Source organism: Zalophus californianus, chromosome 5 (genome assembly GCF_009762305.2).
Source record: "Zalophus californianus isolate mZalCal1 chromosome 5, mZalCal1.pri.v2, whole genome shotgun sequence".
Taxonomy (NCBI): domain Eukaryota; kingdom Metazoa; phylum Chordata; class Mammalia; order Carnivora; family Otariidae; genus Zalophus; species Zalophus californianus.
The window spans coordinates 142,486,405-142,510,414 of NC_045599.1; the positions used below are offsets into that span (position 1 = coordinate 142,486,405).

Consider the following 24,010-nt stretch of genomic DNA (forward strand, 5'->3'; position numbering starts at 1 on the left):
CTCGCCCTGCTTGTGTTCCCTCTCTCGCTCTCTGTCAAATAAATAAAAAAAAAAGATTTTATTTATTTATTTGAGAGAGAGAGGGAGTGAGAGAGAGAGAGCACAAGATGGGGAAGGGTCAGAGGGAGAAGCAGACTGCCCGCTAAGCAGGGAGCCCGATGCGGGACTCGATCCAGAGAGTCCGGGATCATAACCTGAGCCAAAGGCAGTTGCTTAACCAACTGAGCCACCCAGGCCCGCCCCAAGACTATCTTCAGTCACTGGCTCCGTCTCCCACTCAGAGAAAGCCCACAGGGTTCTGTGAGAAAGTCACGTTTCTTGGTAATGAGGGGCCTCCAAGCGAGAGATCCTCTCTCTGAAATGTATTTGTCTCAGAAACATATCTGTGGTCGCCTGTCAATGCCATTCCCACCCGTTGTCAGGATTCGCTCTAAGGCACTCATTTAGGAGTATGAAGTAGTCCTACATCTATCACCGGAACTTGGATCATGTTTTATGTAACTACTGAGCTCCATTCGAGGGAAGTAGATTCAATAGTCTTAGTTAGCTTGCGCCGGGCGGCCGTAAAAACACCTGGGGGGCACAGTTGGTTGAATTGCGCTGGGGCGTGGAGCCTTGCTTAAGATTCTCTCTCACCCTCGGCCCCTCTGCCAGCCTCACATACTCACGCTCTCTCTTTCTCTCTAAAAACAAAACAAAACAAAACAAAAAACACAACCATAGACTGAAAAGGCTTAAACAACAGAAATTTATTTTCTCTCAGTCTAGGAGCTGAAAGTCTCAGATCAGCGTGCCAGCCTGGTTAAGTGCTGGGGAGAGCTCTCTTCTGGGCCTGTAGATAACTCCTTCCTCATTGTGCGTGCTCATGGGGCCTGGGTGATGGGGCTGGAAGGTGGTTTGCTCTGGCGTCTCTCCCTCTTCTTATAAGGACACTAAGTGTATTGTATCAGGGCCCTAGTCTTACGACATCATTTATAATCTTAATTACTTTCATAAAAGCCCTCTCTCCAAATATAGTTACATTATAGGGGTTAGGGCTTTAACATATGAATTTTAGTTGGACACAAGCATTCAGTTCATAATGCTCATAAATCTTTATATGCCTTGTTCCTAACCCATTGGATGGTACCAGTGATCACTAACAAATTTTTGTTGAATGAATTTAGTATTAATTCCTTATATCAATATCATAGTGGCAATGTACATAGCAAAGAGAAAACTAGCTATAGGACCTTGAGCAAGTCATTTACCTCACTGAACCTCAGTTTCATTAGATATAAAATCTAGATAGTCATTCTTATAGGTCTCTTACAGGATTAGAAGGGAGGCATGTGGAGGGCCTGGAATAATGCTGGTGAAATAACAGCTCTGTCTAATACTTTTGCTTGGCACTTTACAGTTTGTGAAGCACCTTTGCATACACCATTCCCCCAAGTCAAGACCTGAATGTCTCAGACACCTCTGGCACTAAGCCTAGTGATCTTTTCACTATACCAGGTGATCCAAGACCTTGTGAAAAGTGTTAATTTACAATAACCTTGGATCTCACAGTCATAATTTCTGTTCTGTGGAATGAAGTAGTTCACTGAACTGGTCTAGTCCTCAGGGTAATCAAGAATCCAGGTTAAGAAATCTATCTGGTAGGGAGAAAGAAATATTAGGTGTTTTAACAGCTATTTTCTTGCAAAATTAATCCGTTACTTGCAGTTTCCTAAATAAATTATTTTTAAGAATATTTGTAGCCTCGGGGGATCTGGCTAGTTCAGTCAGTAGAGCATGATGTGACTTCTGATCTCAGGGTAGTGAGTTCAAGCCCCACATAGGGTGTAGGACTACTTAAAAATGGGTATGTATTTATAGCCAAAGCTTTGTGGGTAAGTCCATTCATGGACACTAGGTGGCATTATAAGAACCTCTCCTGGACCAGTTCCTGCCCACTCAATAGCTGGCCACCACCATTTATTTACAGGCTGAACACTTGTAGCAAAGAGTTGGGTGAAGAAAACATAGAGAGATGTTCTTCCTTTTCTAGGTAGAGTCTATACGTTTTCTTTCGAAGGGGTTGAACTCCTACTGTAACTAGTACGTAGAGAAACCAGGTTCTCGCGGAAAACTACAGCTAGCTTGGATCAAGTCAGGACACAATCTGAGTCCCAGTGCTGACACTTAATGGCTGGTTTTCCGGGAGAAGGTCTGCTTCCTGCCCTGTGTGCCTCCCACGGGATTCCTAGGAGGACCATAGGAAGTCATGTATGAGAATTGCCACGTGCTACAATTAAAAACCAAGGTTCTTTCCAGGGAGGCTCCTGCCTTGCATCAGCTCTGGGTCTCTGCTCCCCTGCAGATTCTTTATCAACTCCAAGATCACTCTCAAACATTTATAAAGGACTTTGACACCAGATATCATCATTTCAACATTCCCTCAAACAAAGGACTGAAACTCACAGCTCAGAGTGGCCTCCGCACCAACTGTGTTCAACTTCTCCTTAGCTAGCTTGTCCAATGGCTACACCCTAGACCTTGTCATCATCTGGAAGTAAACCCCCTTAAACTTGTCGACCTCACACTCCCCTGTCAGAAGTCACCTCTCCTTACCCCCGCCCCCTCGCTCATCAATCTCAGTGAGACCTCCAGCTCCTTCATTCCTCCTTCTCTCCCTGTTTATCAGTTCCCCCTTCTCTACCCACAGAGCCCCTTTCTTTTCTTGCCTCTGTGTTAACAGTGAGCAGCTACTCACTCATCAACTCCTACAACCGCCCCCCCCACTCCCCACCCCTCCAGTACCGCCATCCCTGAGGCCGCCCACCTGTACCAGCGTGGCCCTTCCAGGGGGAGCAGAAGCAGAGCACCTAGGGGGGAGAGCACGAAGAACTGAATTACTACTGATGAAGAGCTGTGTAATCCTGAGCACATTATTAATCCCTCTGAGCACCAGAGCTGGGTATATTAAAGGGATGAGAACATCTATTCATAGATTTAAGAGAGGTAACCGGTGAAATGAGATTTTTTTTTGAAATATATTTTCATGCTTTTATCTTTAGCATCTTTTACATCTGTGATCTTTCCCTGTATCCAGAGGTACCTACCCAGAGGGCACATGGATGAACGGGTGGTATTTTACTTCTAAAACAGGTAATTGAGGGTCGCTTCAGTGGCTCAGTCAGTAAAGCGTCTGCCTTCAGCTCAGGTCATGATCCCTGGGTCCTGGGATTGAGCCCCGCGTCAGGCTCTCTGCTCAGTGGGGAGTCTGCTTCTCCCTCTCCCTCTACCCCTCCCCATGCCCCCACTCGTGCTCTCTCTCTCTCAAATAAATAAATAAAATCTTTTTGAAAGTTAAAAAGTAAAATAGACAATTGCGATGCAAACCTGAAGGCTCAAGGAAAGTCGGACTTGGAGATTATGCCAAAATATAGCTTGAGAAGACAATAGGAAAGAGCCGTGTGTACCCGCCCCTTATTCACCCACCATCTGTGAGGAGGAGCCTGAGCAGGGCAAGCCCTCAGAGGAAATGGGCGAGGACAGGAGAGAAGCTGGGTTTGTTGCTTTTCAAGAGCCCGACACTCACCCAAGCAGAAAACCACAAAAGCTAGGTGGAGCTGGGGACCTGGAAGGGAAATCCATAGCATATATTAAGTCCTTTAGTCCTCAACTCAGCTCCACAAAACCATTATTACCCACATGAAAACACCACCACGAGACTATTACTGGCCCCATTTCACAGAACAGGAAAGTAAGTGACAGAGTCAGGATTCTAACCCAGGTCAGCTAACCTCAAAGGCCATACCCTCAACCATTCTACTACACAGCCTTTCAATAAACATCAGTTCCCTACACTCACCCAACCCCTAGTCTGTTAAATGTCAGAGCTAAGAAGCCGTGGGAGAATATTACCATGGGTTTCATGCTATTACTGTTTAAGGTCTAAACTCAACTGGGCCTCAGTTCTGCTCCATCACCTGTTGCCTGTTCTTGGCCCACGTCCTTCCCCATGTCCTGCAGTGGCCCTTAAGCCCTCCCCATTCCCTGCTCTCACCATGTTTAGCAATGAACTTGCCTGTGACTCAGAGAAAACCAGTGCCATTAAAGGCAGACTCTCGGGGCACCTGGGTGGTGCAGTCAGTTAAGCAACCCACTCTTGATTTCAGCTCAGGTCTGATCTCAGGGTTTTGAGATCGAGACCAGGGTTGGGCCCCATATTCAGTGGGGAATCGGCTTGGATTCTCTCTCACTCTGCCCCCTCCTCTCTAAAATAAATAAAATAAATCTTAAAAAAAAAGAGGCAGGCTCTCTAAGGTTCTCTCCTTCACTAACTTATCATCAAGAGCATCTTCTCACCCTCCTCTGCAGCCAGGTTCTGAGGAAGATGTGTCTATCTGTCCTCCTGTCACACACCATTCCCTCCCTTGTCCTTTCAGCTCCTCCAGGATTTCCACCGAGGGTCTCTTTCCAACGTCTCCAACCTCCCCACTCTGCCAGGTTCTTTCTCTCAGCCTGTGAACAAAGTAGGGTCTTCCCTTCATGTCTGCCCATCCATAATTCATCTAGACATCGGGAGCTTCCAGATCTAGTCCTGGAACTCCTTCTAAGTAGTGATGAAATTTCACTAATTTGTGAAAAAAAATGAGAAAAATAAGGATAAAAAGGAGTTTCTCAGTAAGCTAAGGTAATTAATTAAGCAATTTTCTTTTGTTCTGACATTTCGGCCTTTTTTTTTTTTTTTAGTGTTTAGTTATTCTTTGTATGCTGCCTTTCAAAAGTGTAAAGACCGCATGCACAAGAAAAAGAAAAATCCCCTTTACTGTGTTGAGACATTGAGCTTTACAGGGTTCTTTGTTCTTGCACATTACCTAGCCCAGTTCTCAAACGGTTTGTCTTTGAACATCTCTACATTCTTTACACTCTTTAAAACTATTAAGAACAGTGTTGGAGGTGTACAATATAATGATTCAACACTTGTATAACTTACTCAGTGCTCATCAAGATGAGCGTTCTCTTAATCTCCTTTATCTGTTTCACCCATCCCCCACCCACCTCCCCTCTGGCAACCACCAATTTGTTCTCCGTGTTCTTGATGCTGTGGCATCTGAGACCTTGCAGGCCCAGGCTAGTTTAGCTCTAGAGATAACAAGCTACTCAAGTGTGAGCTCACCTTTCACATGCAAACTAGCCAGTCCAAAGTCCATACCTTGCCCCCCACCTTTATCAGGCTTTCATCGGGTTCTTACACTTGGACCAATATGCCCCTGTCCTAATCACCCAGGGCCAGACACAGGACCACACAGGACAGCCCCTAACACCGTAGAGCCTACTGAATTCAACTAACCAATCTTAAACCTGCTTACCTTGACTCACCTGTTCCTTTATGTGATAAAGGAACACAGTGAAGGCTCCCTCCTCAGCTCTCCCCTCCCTCCTGCCCCCTGACTGACTCTGGTGTTTCCCCTGTGGGCTTGTCTGGCAAGGCATGCCTCCGACTCGAGAACAAACTATTCCTTCAATAAGTCATCTCCTGATTTGTTGGCCTCACCCTACCCGAATGATAATAAAACCCACATTTTAAAATAGGACCTCAATGAGCTTTTGTTTATGTAGGTTCTCTATATTGATATTTGTTGTTTTAGATATTAAAATTGATAGATTTTTTTTAAAGATTTTGATTTATTTATTTGAAAGAGAGAGAGACAGCGAGAGAAGGAACACAAGCAGGGGGGTATGAGAAGCAGGCTTCCCGCCGAGCAGGGAGCCCGACACGGAGCTCGATCCCAGGACCCCAGGATCGTGACCTGAGCCAAAAGCAGGCACCCAATGACCCAGCCACCCCCAAATGGATAGATTTTTAAAATATGTACTAATTCTTTTGAAAAATAAACCCATTATACGTTGACATAACATCTAATGAAGAATAACTATATTTTGGGGATGCCTGGGTGGCTCAGTTAGTTAAGCATCTGCCTTCGGCTCAGGTCATGATCCCAGAGTCCTGGGATAGAGCTCCACATCAGGCTCCCTGCTCGGTGGGGAGCCTGCTTCTCCCTCTCCCTCTGCTGCTCTCCCTGCTTGTGCTCTCTCTCCCTCTCTCTCTCTGACAAATAAATAAATAAAATCTTTAAAAAAAAAAGAATAACTATATTTTCAAAAAAAAAAAGTGGTGAGAAGAGTAGCATTGTTTCAATGTTTGCAAATCTCATTAATGTCTGGCTTAATAGAATGGAACTGGATTTTGAGGTCGGCTTCTGTGTTCAAACAGCTACAATACCATACTCTGGAAAACCCCACAAGACACTAATGAGAGATTGAGAACAAAAGAGACAAATGACATTTTGGGATTTAAAAACTGATCTTGAAATTGATATTGACCTCATAGACCCACTGAAAGGGTCCTGGGCCACATTTTGGAAATGCTCATCTAAACAATCTTCATTAACACGGACAAGTGTTTGAGCTCCTGAAATTTGCACACTAAAAGGGAATTTATTAATTAAAAGTTTTAAATTATCCTCTACATTTTTTATGGTCATAGTCTTTTTTATTTTTTATATGGTTTTTTAAAAGATTTATTTATTTTAGAGAGAGAGAGAGAGAGAGCTCATGCAAGGGCACGTCAGGGGAGGGGCAGAGGGAGAGAATCTTCAAGCGGACTCCCTGCTGAGCATGGAGCCTGACATAGGATCCTGCTCAATCTCACAACCCTGAGATCACAACCTGAGCCAAAGACCAAGAACTGGGCATTTAACCGACTGAGCCACCCAGCACCCCTTTAATGATCATAGTCTTTTTTTCTTTTAAAGATTTATTTATTTATTTTAGAGAGAGAGAGAGTGCAGGGGGGAGGGGCAGAGGGAGAGGGAGAGGAGCCTGTTGAGAAGCTCCATCTCATGACCCTGAGATCCCAGCCTGAGCCAAAACCAAGGGTCAGGTGCTTAACCAACTGAGCCACCCAGGCGTCCCTATGGTCATTGTCTTAATGCAGGTCTTCAAGAAAGCAGAACATTATACTTGATTTAGGAGTTGTATTAGTCGGCTGGGCTGCCATAGCAATATACCACAGACTAGGTAGCTCAAATAGTAGAAATTTGTTTTCTCACAGTGAGCCTGGAAGTCCAATATCAAGGTGCTGTCAGGGCTGGTTTCTGGTGAGAGCTCTCTTCCTAGCTGGCAGATGGTGTCTCCTCACTATGCCCTCACATGACCTTTCATCTGCACACATGGAGAGAGAGAGAGAGAGCTCTCTGGTGTCTCTTCCTTATGAGAGGCTACCAGTCCTATTAATTAGGGCCCCACCCTTATAACTTCATTTAACCTTAATTACCTCCATAAAGGCCCCATCTCCAAATTCAGTCACATTGAGGGGGTAAGGCTTCAACCTATAAATTTTGGGGAAAACACAATTCAGTCCATAACAGAAGATGAAGACCCAAAAGAATGAATGTGAGAAAGGAAAAAAATGAGCCAAGGAAGGAGGTGATGCAAAGTGATATAATGTGTTACCATGCTGGCTTCCTCTCCATAAAACACTTTTTTTAAAAAGTCAGTCAATGCTTGCTTGGCACATTGGAGGCCTCCAGAAGGGTGCAAGAAAGAACTGCATCTCAGAGGATTCCATGGGAGGAAGACACTGCCCGCCTGACTCCCCCAAGCCCCACCTCCTATTTCCTCTTCATCAAGATTCGCCCCACAGAAAGCTGACTCACCCACAGCACTGGGTCACATCATCCAGCCCCTCAGTGGCCACCTGGGAGGCTAGAGTCCATTCTGCACAGCATAGCATTTCATCCAAGCCCAGAAGTTGGGGGGTGGGGAGCGATAAAGCATGTTAGACATCAAGCCTTGGCCTTCAACTCAGATTTCAGCCACCCTGACACATACAGCAAAAGTGCTGGAAGGGGCACAGCCTAGGAGGTGAGTGGTGCCTTTAGAGGGAAGAAGGCAGCTGAGGAAGTCAGAGGGTATCTGATAGAGCAATTATTTGACATTTGGGGAAAGTTCAGAACTACTTCTGCTCTAAGCACGGACATGGCCATTCTAAAGTGGCAACATTTCCTGAAAGGACCATAACCCATAGAGGTCATTGGGAAAGTGTATTTTGATGGTCTTATAAACAATGATCCCATCGTAAATGAAATGTAATGACAACATCTAATAAATGAATACTATAATCCATCTAATTTGTACATCGACAGATGAGTCTTAACTTAGAATAGTCTTAGCCTGTAACAAATGTTTGATATTCACCATATCCAACCCCTAATGAGATTTAATACACTGTATGATTCAGATTTGCTTAAAAGCTAGTGGAGTGAATTATACTGTAGTTTATTCTTCTAATGAAATGAGCTATCAAATCACTGTGAGAAGTCTGAGAGCTCAAGATACATTCATAATGGCGGTCAAATCGAGTTATCTTATCACACCCAGGTAATTGTTAACTGAAAGTCACATTGGGAAATACCTTGAGAAGGGAACAGGCATGGGTTACACTTACTACAAAACCATCATGCCCTTGTTATTCTAAAGAACAAAAATATGTGAGCTCTGGTTGACCCTGGATAACAAGAAATGTCATGGCGGCCAGCTGAAGAGTCTTCACTATTGAACTGTGGAACATCTCTATTTCCACTGAATCTTTTTTGAGTTTTCAAATTACTTATTCCTGTGGTATTCATTGTTCATTTCAAGGTTTATCACATGATTCATCAGGGACGTGTGTGTGCGTGTGCACGGGTGTGTGTGTTTTATATTTAGGGAGTAGTTATTTCAAGGGGCTAATGGAAAAGCAGACATGGTCAGCAGACAATATTAAAACTCTCCAAAGGACTGAAAACATATATACATTGTGAACTCTGAAATAAACTAGAGCTAATCACAGAGTAGACAGGGATAGCCAGGCAGCTGTGTATTTGGCACGGCCACAGAACAGCATTCCCAATGGCCTTAGCAGCTGTAAGGTGGGATCTTCAAATCCCGTGTAGAGAGGCAGATGATGAAGATAACAGTTCTGGTGGCCAGAAGTCACACAGAACTCCGAGACCCACACGAAGTATATCATGTCTCCTTATTTAGAAATTCGTTATTTTACTGATACCTAAGCACCCATGACTTCCAAATGTCAATTTCCAGTCCCATCTTCTCTACCAAGTTCCAGACCATGTATTCCCTGTGACACCTCGAAATCCTCATGCTTCACACTGAATCCATTGCAAACCTTCCTTTCCTTCTACATTTCCTATCTTAGTTGATATTGAAATCCACATATTAAGTTAGCCATTTCATTCATCCTACATCACATCTTTCACGGTAGGCACTGGGGATACAACAGTTAATCCAGTGATATCCCTTTCCCTATGAATTTTATATTCCAGTAGTGAAATGAACAATAGCTAATACTTGCATGCATGCACGTGCGCGCGCGCGCGCGTGTGTGTGTGTGTGTGTGTTAGTGGCAAGTTCTATGGGGGGAAAAACAGAGTAAAAGGTCGTGAGTTATAGGATATGCCATTTTACATAGGTTATCAAAAAAGGCCTCATTATATTAAATCCCTCTCTTCTTTCCCTCCTATCTCCAATTAATCCTCTCACTGGTCTCCCTGTCTCTGCATCTCTCCTCCATCTCATCCCATTTGCCATGCTTCAATCGGAGTCATTCCTTTTTTTCTTTTTTTAAGATTTTATATTTCAGTAATCTCTACACCCAGTGTGGGGCTTGAACCCACAACTCCAAGATCAAGAGTCACATGCTCTAAAGACTGAGCCAGCCAGGTGTCCCCCAAATCATTCTTTTAAAATTCAAATGATTGTTCCCCATTGTTTGTTATTGATGTGACGTTCTAAGTTCTTCACAACTTGGCTCACCCTACTTTTTAAACTTCTACCACTCTCCAGTTCCCTGTGAGAATTAATTTCTCCATTTCCATTGGTTCCAAATGTAGATAGGTATAAAATAGCTTTATCAGTATTTGTTTTCCATTAGTCTCTCCATTATAACGTGATCTCCTTGGATAAAGACTGGCCCGGTTCCTGGCACACAGTAAGTAAGAAGTAAATATTTGCTTGGTTCATTTGAAATTAAAAAAATATTTTTCTTGAAATTTAATTTCGTCCTTGTTCCTTTAATGGAAGTTAGCTCTGGTAGCATTTCGGGGTGTCTGATTGTTACTTGGTTAGCCAATGCTCTCTGTTGCTCTTGGAGACATCCCAGCAGAATGACATTCTCTAGACCACCAGGTGATAGGAAATTTGTTCCCCAGGTCTCATAATAATTTCCAGTGAATCCTTCCCAAAATTTGGTTTTGCAAACTTCATCAGCTCTGTGCCTGCTCTGAAATTTTTGACAAATGAGAGGGTGGAGGTTGACAGAGCCCAGGCCTCTAGAATGCTCTCATCTCTCTGATGCTACGTAAATCAGGGTAACGACCCAAGTGGTGACTTGGTTGAGGCAACTCTTAAGTCAGGGCTTTTGTTGTTGACTGTGAATTCCCCATAACCCAGTAGGGAACAGTGTTTAAAAAACCAACCAACCAAAAAAAAAAAAAAAAAAAAAAACCCAATGCAAAACAAAAGAAAAACTCTTGCTTTACTATAATTCTGGTAGTAGCACTAGAGAAAAGTTCAAAGCCGATTTTAGTTAATCATTCGTGCAGCAGCCTCAAAAGATGTAAAATTAAAGCAGTAGTTCACTGTCTTCTAGAAATCACGGTGACATCAAAAATAGAACTCCAGGGGCACCTGGCTGGCTCGGAAGGTGAAGCCTACAACTCTTGATCTGGGGGTGTAAGTTCAAGCCCCATATTGGGTGTAGAGATTACTTAAGAAAAAATATCTTAAAACAAAAACAGAATTCAGGTTTTCTGACTTCCCCTATGTATTTATTTCAAAAAGCAAACCTACACAAGATTTATTTGGGTAAAATATAAATGATCCTAACTGTTATGACTTTGGGATACTAGGGTGAAAGCTATATAAATTAAATGGGAATTTCAGATATTTGTACCTGAAACTACTATATCAGTCTCCTTTCTGTCCAACAAAATAAGCATTTTAAAATAAGTATTAATAAATATAATTTACCCTATGAACAAATTAAGCTTTAAATGTTTGAATGATTTTTCAATTATGTTGATAGCAATTACTGATTTTAGCAGGAGGAAGAAGATTCTCTTAACTTAAGCACATAGTGGAGAACTGCCAATAGAGGGGAGATATATTTTTGGCTCAGGGCTATGAGGGTTAGAAGATATTTTTTCAACTCAATGTTGGTGTTGGATAAATGCTGCATTTAGAACCTTTCAAGGGCATAAATCTGACCTCAGTTAACTTACTAGATCATTTTTCTTATTCTGCTTTCCACTAAGGGGGAAAAATTCTTGCAGAAGATAATATTTTCCAATTAAAAAATAGTTTAATCTCTCTGATTGTGTAAAAGAAATGTATTTTCTTGCCAAAGAACAGAATTTGGAAATAGAGCTTAATATTTGTTAGGATAGAAAACAGTTTTATGTTTCCATTTACTTCTTTTTTGTCTTGGCAAGATTTTCAAGCAGAGTTTGTATTATTAAGAGGAGAGTAGGCTCAGCATAATGAGAAAAGTACAGCATTTGAGGCATGCCTCTTCTCCTGCAGGGAACAGGTGTCATATATTCTGCATCATCCACTTTGACAAACAAGTCTTTTATCAGAGAACCACTAAAAATATTCTTTCATATATTTCCCAACAAGTGTACTGTAAATGAGTTCCCTGCTTCATAATGTGCTATTAAGAGCACAGATATTGGAATTCTTACTACATTCTATTAACAAACCCTTGTAGAGTTGCTGAGGGAAGGTTTGGGAAGAAACAGAGAAGGATCACTGTGTTGAAAATAGTCCTTTACAACATCAAGAAAGTGACAAGACAACCCGTAGAGTTAGAGAAAATATTTGTAAATGGCATATTTGATAAGGGACTCAGATCCAGAATATGTAAAGAACTCTTTCACTTCCACAGTAAAAAAATCACCCAAGTTTTTAAAAATGGGCAAAAGTTTTGAATAGATATTTCTCCAAAGAGGATAACAAATGACTAATAAGTTCATAAAGAGATGTTTAACATCATTAGCCATTAGGGAAATGTGAGCACAAGTAAAAAAAACCGCAGTGAGACACAATTTCACAATTGTGAAATTTCACATCCTACTAGGATGACTAAAATCAAGAAGACAGACAATAACAAATGTTGGCAAGGAATGTGGAGAAAATTGAATATCCATACATGGCTGGTGGGAAATATAAAATAGCGCATCTACTTTGGAAAAGCATTTTGGCAGTTCCTCAAGATATTGAAAAGATCATATAACCCAGCAATTCCACTCCTAGGTACATATCCAAGAGAATTGAAACCATGTTCACACAAAAAATCTTGTACACAGAGGTTCGTAGCAGTATTGTTAAAAAGTAGAAACAATAAATGTAGTATATCCATACAATGGATTATTTTCTGTCAATAAAAAGTAACAAAGTACTGATACATATTAAAACATGGATAATCCTTGAAAACATGATGTTACAGTAAGAAGCCAGTCACAAAAGGTCACACATTGTGTGATTCCATTTATATGAAAACTCCAGAATAGGCAAATCTATAGAGACAGGAAGTAGAATTTCCTTTTGTGGTAATAAAATTTTCTGACATTAGATAGTGATGATAATTTTACATCTTTGTGAATATACTAGAATATGCTGAATTTACACTTTAAAATGTAAATTTACTGTGTAAATAACAAGGTTGTAATCTAAAAAATAGTCTTTAAAATGTTCAAAATGGGAAAATATTTTACAAATATAATTTTTATTAATAGTATTGTCATTGGTGGGGCACCTGGGTGGCTCAGTCAGTTAAGCGTCTGCCTTTGGCTCAGGTCATGATCCCAGGGTCCTGGGATCCAGCCCTCTATCAGGCTCCCTGCTCAGGAGGGAGTCTGCCTCTCCCTCTCCATCTACCTCTCCCCCCAGCTCATGCTCTCTCTCTCTCGTTCGCTCTCGCTTTCTCAAATAAATAAAATCTTTAAAAAAATTGTATTGTCATTGGTAATAGGAACCCAGAAAAAAATATGTACAAAAAATTGGTGAAGGCCTTTCTTTGACCTACTTGCTTTATGGCAGGTTCAGCACCAGGGACAGTTCCCCTGCATAGGCTATGCTTTCAAAGGTACCCTTCAAAAGGCTACCCAGGTCCTAGAGAAGTTTTCTACAAGTGACATCTCTCTTGTGCTTTTCTTCTTTTTAACGCTGTCATATATTATGGCAGACATGATTGCCTTTATGTATACATTTTGTGAGAATTCGAGCAGGAAATGAAATAACTGCTACACTACATTATTAGTCCAGTTAGCAAAATATATTGATTGATTGTTACATGCTGGTGCTCAGTCAGCATGAGCTCCTAGACAAGTCGCTTGCCTCTATTAACTTCATTTCCTTATCCAAAACTTGTCAACAATTACACATGTGATAAACTAAGCCAATATTTGTGAAATAATTCAATATAGCTTGTAATCATGAAAGGTACTTTTATTACTGAATTCTTTAACAAGTCATTCCATTGCATTATCAAACAATTTATTTAATTCGGGGAGCACATAGTCTCCCATGACATTAGAAGCCCAGACACCTGCCTTGGACATGCTCAGGTTATTCTGTCAACAGCCTTCACGGCAAGGACTGTCTTCTTAAGCATGCTTCATATGGGCACAAATTTCTAAGACATAATCTTGGATTTGGCCTGGGAATGGGCCCATTTCTAAGGATGAGGTATAAATGAAAAGGTATGTATCTAATCTTCCACTTTTCTAAACTTAATCCAAAGATTAATTTCAGCACATAACTGCAGATGCATGTCCACTACACATATTTCTCTATGATCCATCCTGTCATATCAGAATTTATCTGTAGGGTGAATGTTAATTTGGACCCCATATAACACTATTATAAAGGAATTTTATCAGATTTAACACTTCAAAATAAGAAATTATATAGAAGAGCTCCACAAATGTTTGAACAGCAAAATTGTGTCTGATCACATAACTTCATGTTTTCATCTGCATTACTACATTGGAGTAGGTGGATAAAATGCTCTACAAAAAATCTAACAAAACGTGTATGGTTCTGTTTCACTGTTTTCCATTCTTACTCAAATGGTTCCATTTTAGTTGCCATTTACCAATCTTACTCATATTTAAATATCAAAATAACTAGCACAGGATGCTTAACTCTGCCAAATTCCATAAAGTCAGATGCAGCTTCCTTAAGAAGAAAAAAATAATTATTGATTTTTAAAGGGAACAGAGTGGAAGGCAGCCATTTGATCTCTCAATGTCCACTCTTTCCTTTGGTCTGGCTTAAGTAAAAATGTTGTGTAAGAGGTCAGAGTACGTTTCTGTAGGAGCCCACAACACAACAGTTGTAAATAACACTTCTCTTCCTGAGGAAAGAAAGGGCATCAATCTGAGTAGGCACAAACAGGAGCCCCTAACACTCTGAGAAGTTGGGAGATGGATCTTGAGTCCAAATATTTCAAAAAGCAAAAGCTTCCCATTTCTGTTCCATGATGATTCTTTAATCCTTACCTGTTCCTTCAGTTGATTATTGCTTTCTTCAACTATAAGCCCATCTGAAAGATAGCTGTTCTTCTCTTGTGGTGCATAGCATCTCAACAGCCTGCTGTTTTCCTTAACAATTCCCCAACTTGCCTGTCTGTCCTTTGCTGTTTTTTCTCTATTCTTCCCATGTGTTCTCTGTTCATCCCCCCCCCCCCCACTTCCTGCTATTGGTTTATTAGCTATACTTCTACATTTTAGTTTTTAGTGGTTGTGCTAATGTTTATAACATATCTCCTTAGCTTACCAAGTCTACTTTAAATAATATTTGAATGCTATGTAATAACTTTATAACAGTATACTTCCATTTTCCCCTTCCATCCTTTATGCTATTGTTGTCATACATTTCGCTTATTTTTGCTTTACATAGTTGAATTTTTTTAACGAAAATAAAATACTTTCATATTTACCCACATATTTACCACTTCTTGTGTGCTTCATTCTCTTGTGTAGATCAAAGTTTTCATCTGGTTTTTTCTTCCGCCTAAAGAATTTCCTTTAACATTATTTCAGTGATATTCAATTACAAAGTCTCTCAGCTTTTATCGTAAAAAGTCTTTATTTCACCTTAAGTTGAACATTTTATTTTATTTCATTTCATTTTAAAGTTTTATTCATTTAAATAATCTCTACACCCCATGTGGGGCTTGAACTCATGACCCCAAGATCAAGAGTTGCATGCTCTTCTGACTGAGCCAGCTAGGTACCCCTTAAGTTAAACATCTTAAAGGAAATTTTTGCTGGATAGAGAACCCTATGTTGACAGATTTTATTTTTTCTTCTCTCTTTTTTTTTTTAAGATTTTATTTATTTGACAGAGAGAGACACAGTGAGAGAGGGAACACAAGCAGGGGGAGTGGGAGAGGGAGAAGCAGGTTCCCTGCTGAGCAGGGAGCCCAATGCAGGGCTCGATCCCAGGACCCTGGGCTCATGACCTGAGCTGAAGGCAGACGCTTAACGACTGAGCCACCCAGGCACCCCCAGATTTTACTTTTTCACTCTGCAATTTAAAGATGCCATACCATTGTCTTCTGACTGGCATCATTTCTGAAAAGAAATCTGCTTTCACTCTTATCTTTGGTCCTCTGTACATCATGTGCCTTGTTTCTCTGATTGATTTTAAGATTTTCTCTTTATCACTGTTTTTCAGCAATTTAATTGTAATGTGCCTTGCTGTGATTTTCTGTGTATGTTTATGCTCCTTGGGATTAATTAAAGTTTGTAGATCTATAGGTTCATAGTTTTTATTAAATTTGGAATTTTTCAGTCATTATTTCTTCAGATATTTTTCTGTCTCCCTCACCTCCCCTCCCACTAAATCACAGTTTTCTGGGATTCCAATTATACATACAATAAACCACTTGATATTATCCCCAGGTCACTGAAGTCTTGTTCATTTTTTTCCATCTTTTTTTCTATGTTTCAGATTGAACTGTTTGTATTGCTACATCTACAAGTTCGCTGGTCTTTTCTTTCCCTATGTCTCAGCTGCAGTTAATCCCATCCAGTGTATTTTTTTTTCATTTCACCAATTTAATTTTTGTCTTTAGAAATTTCATTTGGTTCTTTTTGTATCTTCATTCTCTTTCCATTCTATTCATATTAAAGATTCTTAAATATATTGAGTCTACAGTTGGTTAAGCATCTGTCTTCGGCTCAGGGTCCTGGGATGGAGCCCCACGTCAGGCTCTCTGCTCAGCGGGGAGCCTGCTTCTCCCTCTCCCCTCTGCCTGCCACTCCCCCTGCTTGTGCTCTCTCTCTCTCTGTCAAATAAATAAAATATTTTTTAAAAATATGCTGAGTTTATTTATAATAGATAATTCAAAGTTTTGTGTATTAATTCCACCATCTCTGTCATCGATGGATCTTTTTTTTTTTGGCTATTGCCTCTTTTTTTCTCCTGGTTATGGGTCACGTTTTCCTGATTCCTGGCATGTCTAGGAATTTTTTACTGGATGCTGAATATTGGATGTTAGGTTATTGAGTATCTGAACTTTGCTATCTTTCTTTAAAGAGCGTTAGCTTTGTTCTGGAAGCAGTGAAGCTACTGGAAGATCAGATGGGTTTGATCTTTTCATGGCTTTTAGAAAAACTCTTTAAGAGTAGGTCTGCAGTAGCCTCTGTTCTGAGCTAGTTTAGCTCTACTACTAAGATGTGACCCTCTGGGTTTCTTAAATAGTCAATTTGGAAGGTGATTCTCTTGAAAGCATAATGTTGGAAGAGCCCTGGCTTAACCTTGGGAAGAGATTCAAAAAATTCTCTTTCTACTATGCCTAAAGTTTTAAGACCAAAGAGTTTTTGGGAGGAAACACAGAATGTGAGGTTGGCTGCAGGTGCACTGAAGGACCAAACATATGACTGGATGCTGTGAAACAGGACACTCTTGTAAAGAAAAGTGGCTGTCAGATAGTCAATCATTAATCACAAGGTTAGTAATTCAGTGTGACAATTGATTATCTCTGTATATAAGGATTTAATAGCTTTCTGGCCTGTCACATAGATGATGCTGAACTTCCTGGTCTCTGTTGGTCTACAATGGTACTGAAGATTCTGTTAATCTAACTGTGCATCTCCTTAGGACCATCAATCTACAAATAGGAACTTGGAGGCGGTATTACAATTTTGAAGAGGTTGTCCCTCATCATGTGTCTTTGCTTACATTCCTAAACTTTATAAACCTCTTTAAATGGTTTTATGCAGAGAGATTCTTTTCCAGTTAATATTTGAAAAAGTCTATTTTGTTTCATCCATTTGAACATGCCTTTGGTCAGAACATTTTATCACTGCCTCTCATTCAACATAAAAACTGACATTGAAAGTCTCATTATCTGGAGGTGGTTTAGGAGTACAGTAAGGAAGATGGTTTGGAACCATTGTTAAACTATTTCACCATATTTAGTTACTTATTTTTTTCCTGAGCTGGAGTAAGGAACGCTGGGTAAACAATAAGTAACTATGGGTACAGCACCAGTAATATCCATTTTATATGGTACTTGCTTCTTCCCACATGGATATTCAACTTGATGACTGAGGTCATTGGAATAAAGCTTTAAGTCTGACTGCTTTTATTATTGTGATTTTCATAGCATTGATCAGTATATTTACACATTTCATTAGGTCTTGGTGATCATTAACTTGTAAGAAATATTTCCTCTTCTCTGTATTTATTTAGTTTTTATTATTGGAGTATAGTTGACATACAATGTTATATTAGTTTCAGGTGTACAACATAGTGACTCAACAATTCTACACATTGTTCACCATAGGAAGTGTAGTTACCATCAGTCACCATACAACATTATTACAATATTATTGACTATATAAAAATATGGAACATTTCATGAATTTGCATGTCATCCTCATGCAGGGGCCACTCTAATCGTCTCTGTATTGTTCCAATTTTAATATATGTGCTTGCAGAAACACACGCTTTTTTTAAGCCAAAACTGCCCTTGGCTTAGTTTAGCTGTATCGTTAACCTTTGAAATGCAGATAAGTTTAATGTCTCCAATACATATTGGTCCAGAAATGAATTTAGTGGATTACCCATTTACAATACCAAACTATCTTTCCTGATAGTCACCATGAGGTCCTCCAAAGATTTCCCACTGTTTTCATTTACATAATGGCTAGAAAACCACAAACACAATCTGACCAATGAGAACCATCACCAGATTTATGCTTCTAAGGGTCTGGGTACTCTGTTCCCTGGCCCCAGGCTGTGTCTTAACAAACATAATATCCTATAGAAGTCATAATAGGCATAGGGAAAACAATATTTCATTACAGTAAATATAAAACTAACTTTTGATAAAGCTATTGGGATTCTGTGCATGTGGTTCCAGACAATCAGAGATGAACTTCGGGCTGACACTTAAGAGTGGGGGCGCCAACTTCTACCACCATGGAAATTTACTACCCGAGGCACAAAGAGAACAACAAATTAAGGAAGTCATCATGGAACCTGGAGGAAGGAGACAATGCCAAATCCAACCTTTGCAACCTGAAGTTGAAGTGCTGAGGCAGAATGCTTTACAGAGCTAACCCACTGCAGACTAAAAGTGTTGCTGAAAATGCACCCAGGGAAGGTTTAGAGGACCTGTCATCCTCTTGGCGTCAAAACACTGCAGGAAAGCTCACAGGACTTCCGGTCTGCATTTTTTAAAAGATTTATTTATTTATTTTAGAGAGAGAGAGAGAGAGAGAGAGAGAGTGGTGGGAGTGGGGGAGGGGCAGAGGAAGAGGGAGAGAATCTCAAGCCTACTCCCGGCTGAGCAGAGCCCCACTCAGGGATTGTTCTGAGGATCCGCAAGCTCAAGACCTGAACCAAAATCAAGAGTCAGAGGCCCAACCGACTGAGCCGCCCAGGCGCCCCTGGTCTGCATTTTTAAAATACCACATGCGTATCTTATCAGCTATTTAAAGATCAACAGCAACAAACCTGCACACGAAGGTAATTACTCTGGGCACCTGCAACTTTTTTTCTTTTTATCTTCCACCTGACCACCGAGAAAACTATTTCAGGAGGGCAACTTTGTGTGATGGTTACCCTGCGACATGGGTGCCACCCGGCATTTGTCTTCGCTCATCTCCAGTGAACTCCTTAACATTTTTATCAGTGAGGATGCTCACTGATAAGATTTCTAACCTTAATTATATGGTGCTCTGAACTAGATTCTTCTTCCATCGCGGAAGGTCACTCAGGTGTGCACCTGAGCTGTGAAAATCTCCACATATGATAGATACGGTTCAAGGCACACCGTGCTCACGCCCGCTTCCCAGAAATTTTGAATCGGTGCGGCAGACACTCTGGCCTCTCGCGCTGGCCACAGATGATTGGATGGAGTGGGGCATGTGGTTCAAGGGCCATGTGTGGGCTGAGCCAATCAGATTCTACTTGGGAATTTGAACTGATGAGCTACGATGCAGTTTCCTTCGGGGGTGGGAGCAGCCTTGTGTGCCAGGAGGAAGAAGACTGGGAGACAGAGGTGGAGAGAGACTGAGTGGGACAGGGAGAAAAAGAGAAAACGTGTGCAGTGAGGCAGTGAAATCGTGAGCGATGAGACCATCTCTTTTATGAACCATGAGAGACACAGCTGCAAACCTTAATTCTTGGCTGTCCAAGGCCCAGGCAGCTTCCTGGAACTGGCTGTCCTTCCTGCCCTGTTGCTCTGTGGGATTCTCCCTACCAAACTCACTTACATGGGCTTCTGTCGTCACAACCCACACTGCTGGAACAGAACCCAGACTATGTCAGGAACACCTATATCTTGCATTCCTGACAAGGCTTAGACTCAGGCAATATTTCGCACTAATCATACAACAGCAACTCAAGCTCCTAACCATTTCTCACTCACAATAAAGCCAACACAGGACTGGAATTCATGGATTTGTCCAAAGTTCTTCCTTACTGCAGAAATTTAGTTTGCGCCCCTCTTCAATCCCCCGTATATGAGTCCTGCAAAGGCCAAGGAGAGCAGTGGTCTTTTGGAGCTGGGAAGACCGTCAGGAACCAAGGTATAATGGGTGTATCTGGTTAACACAGTCTGGTGGAAACCCCTGTTACAGAACTGCGCCCTCCCTGTCTCCCTTGCCACTGAAAGGTATTGTCCTCTTGTCTTGGTAGTAAGCTTCTAGGACCTCATTTTTCCTGACTTCAGTTGGGCACCTTGGGTGTGTCCTTCTGCTTCTGACTTTGGTAAATATCTGAGATGTGCTCAAGTGTTCCCGCCATGGGTTGGCAAGTTCAGGCTGCCCATATTCTTGCTTCCCTTCAGCCACACCAGCCTGGCCCTACATCGTGGTCTCCAACCTGGGACCTGCCCCGGAGACTCGGCAGAGTCCAGACTGAGGTCAGGCCTCGTCCACCAGCATGGAACATGGCCCCTGTGTTCCCCGGACATCTTAAGGTTCTGTTCCTTTTTAGAAGTCCATGACATTATATATATATATATATATATATATATATATATATATATGGACTTCTTTTTTTAATATATATTAAAAAAAAAAAAGAAGTCCATGACCCACTTCATAACATTCTTTCAGGAGCCATAATTTATTTAAAAACCTGTTTCTGGGTGAAGTCAGTGTCCTTGGTTAATTTTAACCTCACTAGAGATACAATGTTAGCAAAACTTGGCTTGACATCTAATGTCTACTGTGGCCATTCCATAGGTCACACTGACGTGATGGGTATGCCAGGGCATCATAACTTCAGGAAGCTTCTCTCCCCAGGATGTCTGAAAACTAGCTCTCTTTAAGTCCTGAATCAATAAAAAGAAATTTCAGGAGAAAATACTCACACTATGAGAGTCTTTGCTTCTTTAAGTAGTAACAACTGCACTTAGCTCTCATCAGCTTGGGATTTGGAATTCATTTGATATTTGTATGCGTACTGTTCTCCTCACAATGATACAAGACCCACATCCCTTCCCACAGGAGCTTGAAATCCAGTAAAGAAATAAAGTGTGATGATGAAGATTTTTGTTAGCCCAAGGAACCGAAATCAAAATGAGGTTCTTGCTACTTTCTGCCAAGAGACTGTAGAAACCTAGGAAAGCCTGGAGGGGAGATCCCAGCCCCATTCGCCTCCTCAGTGAGGTGCCCCAAGCAAGGCACACATGGCACCAACTCCATACAGCATCTTGGTTGGACCAGTAACAGCAAAAAATCCCACAAAATGACAACAAAAATGCACTGCCCAAAATCGGGGCAAAATCCCGAACTCCCAGATAAATGGCATCAGAATCTATTGATTCCTGCCTGAAACTCCTGGGTTAGTGCTATTAAAGTGTGCTCTCCAGACCAGCATCACTGTGAACCCTTCGTTGCCAGTCTGCAGTAACACATACAGACATTGACAGGAAGTGCTGAGAAACTTTTATAGCAACCCGATCTCAGTGTAACATTTTTACTATATTTTTACAAAAGTGCCAGTCTGCAAAGCATTGGAAAATTTAAAAACTTGTCCCCTACCATGAATAATTTTAAAAGCACTGCTCTGCCACAATTTTCAAAGGGAAAAAGCCACTTTCCTTCCTGCTCTAAAAAGAGAATTGTGCAGTGTTTCCCTTTCTTGTACAGTACATACAGTATCTTTACATTTGCCTGCACTTGTAAAGACCTACAGGAGGGACAGCCAAAAATACAACTGCTAAATATAACTGGTCTCACAAGCAGATTCAAGTGTTCCATTATTACCTTGTGAAATATAAACCAAGTGGAAACAATTTCTCATTTACCTACCTCTGACTAATGCATTAAATGTAGATCACATATCCACCAGGACTGAGTTTTTCCTTTAACCTATCTAGCAAGTTAAATGATAGCCAAAGGTTGCTTCTGACAAGAGAGATACATTTACCTCTCCTATTTAGCTACAATGATACGAATATTTTTTGACAAACATCATTTTCCCCATTCATCAGCTCATCTCTGCTCCGTTTTTAAGGGAGTCATAAATGTATCTACTTGGAATCACACACTGCAAGTTCCAGGACATTCAAGCAACCTTTCAGGTCTTTGCTCCAGCTGTCGGTCAGTTTTCACCAGCTGCTTCTCTTCACCTGGCCCTGAGGTCCTTTCCACGAAGCTCAGTCCAGCAAAGAAGCCAGCACCCAGAGGAAATTCTTGCACGTACTGACCGGTGCGTGAAGCAGTTCCCGAGCTGTTTCCCAGGTTTTGTCCTTGGGGATGGCAATGATAACAAGAAATGGGGCCAGGACTGTCTCAGGCTTTTGTGTTTGTCCTGATAAATTTGTTGATCGATGGTAAGGTGCAATGGGGTAAAGCTATACGGAGTCCACATAGCATTTTCGCATTGCCGATTTGACCCTCGTTCCACCTTTTTAAACTTTGAGGGTGAACAAAACTGTAAAATGCTACGTTCCCACCTTGTTTTAACCACCGACCTCTATTTGGTTCCATCTAAATCTTCCATGTGAGGCTTTATAAGTTAGGAGCAAAAAAAAAAATTATTTACAAATAAGCGATTTCTATGGGAAAAATATTTCTGTACTTAGGAATGCTTCTTGGGAACATATTCCTGGTTTAAATAAGCTCCTGGTGCAGATGGGTTTTACAGCCCATCTCAACTAAGCTGGAAATACTTAAAGCAAGCATTTTTTTTTTTTAATTTTAGGAACTCCTCTTGAGTAAGCTTTCCAAGATCATCACAAATAAGTGATGGAAGCAAAATGACTTAATTCTGTCTGCACTTGAAGGTCACTTGTACTTACTGAAATTCAAGAACAACCTACGCCCCGATGACGTTGACTGTGAGGACCAATAGATCAATCAGATACGGAAAGTTGGGTTTTGTTTTATTATTTATTTATTTATTTATTTTGTAAGGTAATCTCTATGCCCAACGTGGGGCTTTGAATTCACGACTCTGAGATAGAGAGTCGCATGCTCTACAGACTGAGCCAGCCAGGCACCCCTGCACCCCAAACACACAAAGCTGATCTTTAAACAGAGAACAGTATTTCTCTGTTTAAGAGACACCAGCCAGGATGAAATTTTAAATGCCATGTGTGGTTCACCCACCAGAGCTGGCTTTGCAACACTTGTTCCAACAGAGCTCTCGATTCTGCACATGGTCTGTGACCTTCAAGTGCAGACAGACAGCACACACCTCTGGCTGTTCTGCAGAGCACTTTGGTCCAGGGGCTGTCGGGTAAGGGAGCAAGTGGTTTTCCATTACTTACAACCCACGTTATTAAACATAAACACAATCCAGATAAGCTTTCATTTTCTCAGCCTACAGGATAGGACAGAATTAAAACCAAAGAGAATTAAGGGAAGACCCAATGATTTTGAACAAATAACATAAGTGATTGTGCAGTTTCGACCCACCTAATTTTGTGTCTGACTATAAAAGAATCCTTGTGAAGAAAATAGGATTTGAAGGAAACTGAATGTCTGTGGAGACAAGTGTATCTAAATACAGTCAATACTAAGGTAATGAAACAATAGTCAACTTAATGATAAGTAACCCAGTAGACGGTTTGAGTTTTAGATCTACGAAAATATAGATTGTTATTTTTATGTTTTCCACAGTAACTAGTCTTAAGCAGTGTGAATGAAGCACATTCTTGGGAAAACAATCACACCATCTGAGGAACTTGCTGACACTAATTCTGAATTAGTCGTTTCTGTATTTGTATTTTAATAGGTTTTCACATATCAGTTTAGTTATCAACACAAAAATTTACCTTCTTTAAAGTGGAATTCCCAACATTTCCAGAGTACTCAGAAGTCAGATTTTTTTCCTCCCCAAGATCAGCTTAGACAGAACTAAAATGGTCTTTTTCTTTGATCTCACTAGAATATGAGAAAGCACCTGATATAGAACAGTAATTATTTTCCTACAAAATTCA

General features: G+C 40.9%; 1 long non-coding RNA gene and 1 other non-coding gene across 4 annotated transcripts in view; one reads left to right on the plus strand and one right to left on the minus strand.

Moving 5' to 3' along the window:
- The window catches only part of LOC113929494, a 36,658-nt gene extending 12,650 nt beyond the window's left edge, over positions 1 to 24,008 (plus strand). For 2 of the 3 annotated variants that reach the window (XR_003522215.1, XR_003522213.2), the window contains exons 3-4: positions 22,081 to 22,275; positions 22,771 to 24,008. This is a non-coding gene — a long non-coding RNA (uncharacterized LOC113929494). The remainder of the gene's footprint in view (positions 1 to 22,080; positions 22,276 to 22,770) is intronic. The other variant, XR_003522214.2, reaches the window with a different exon arrangement.
- On the minus strand, positions 17,950 to 18,053 carry LOC113930002. Its single transcript, XR_003522388.1, has one exon. It is a non-coding gene; the product is annotated as a U6 spliceosomal RNA (small nuclear RNA).
- Positions 24,009 to 24,010: the final 2 nt, after the last annotated feature.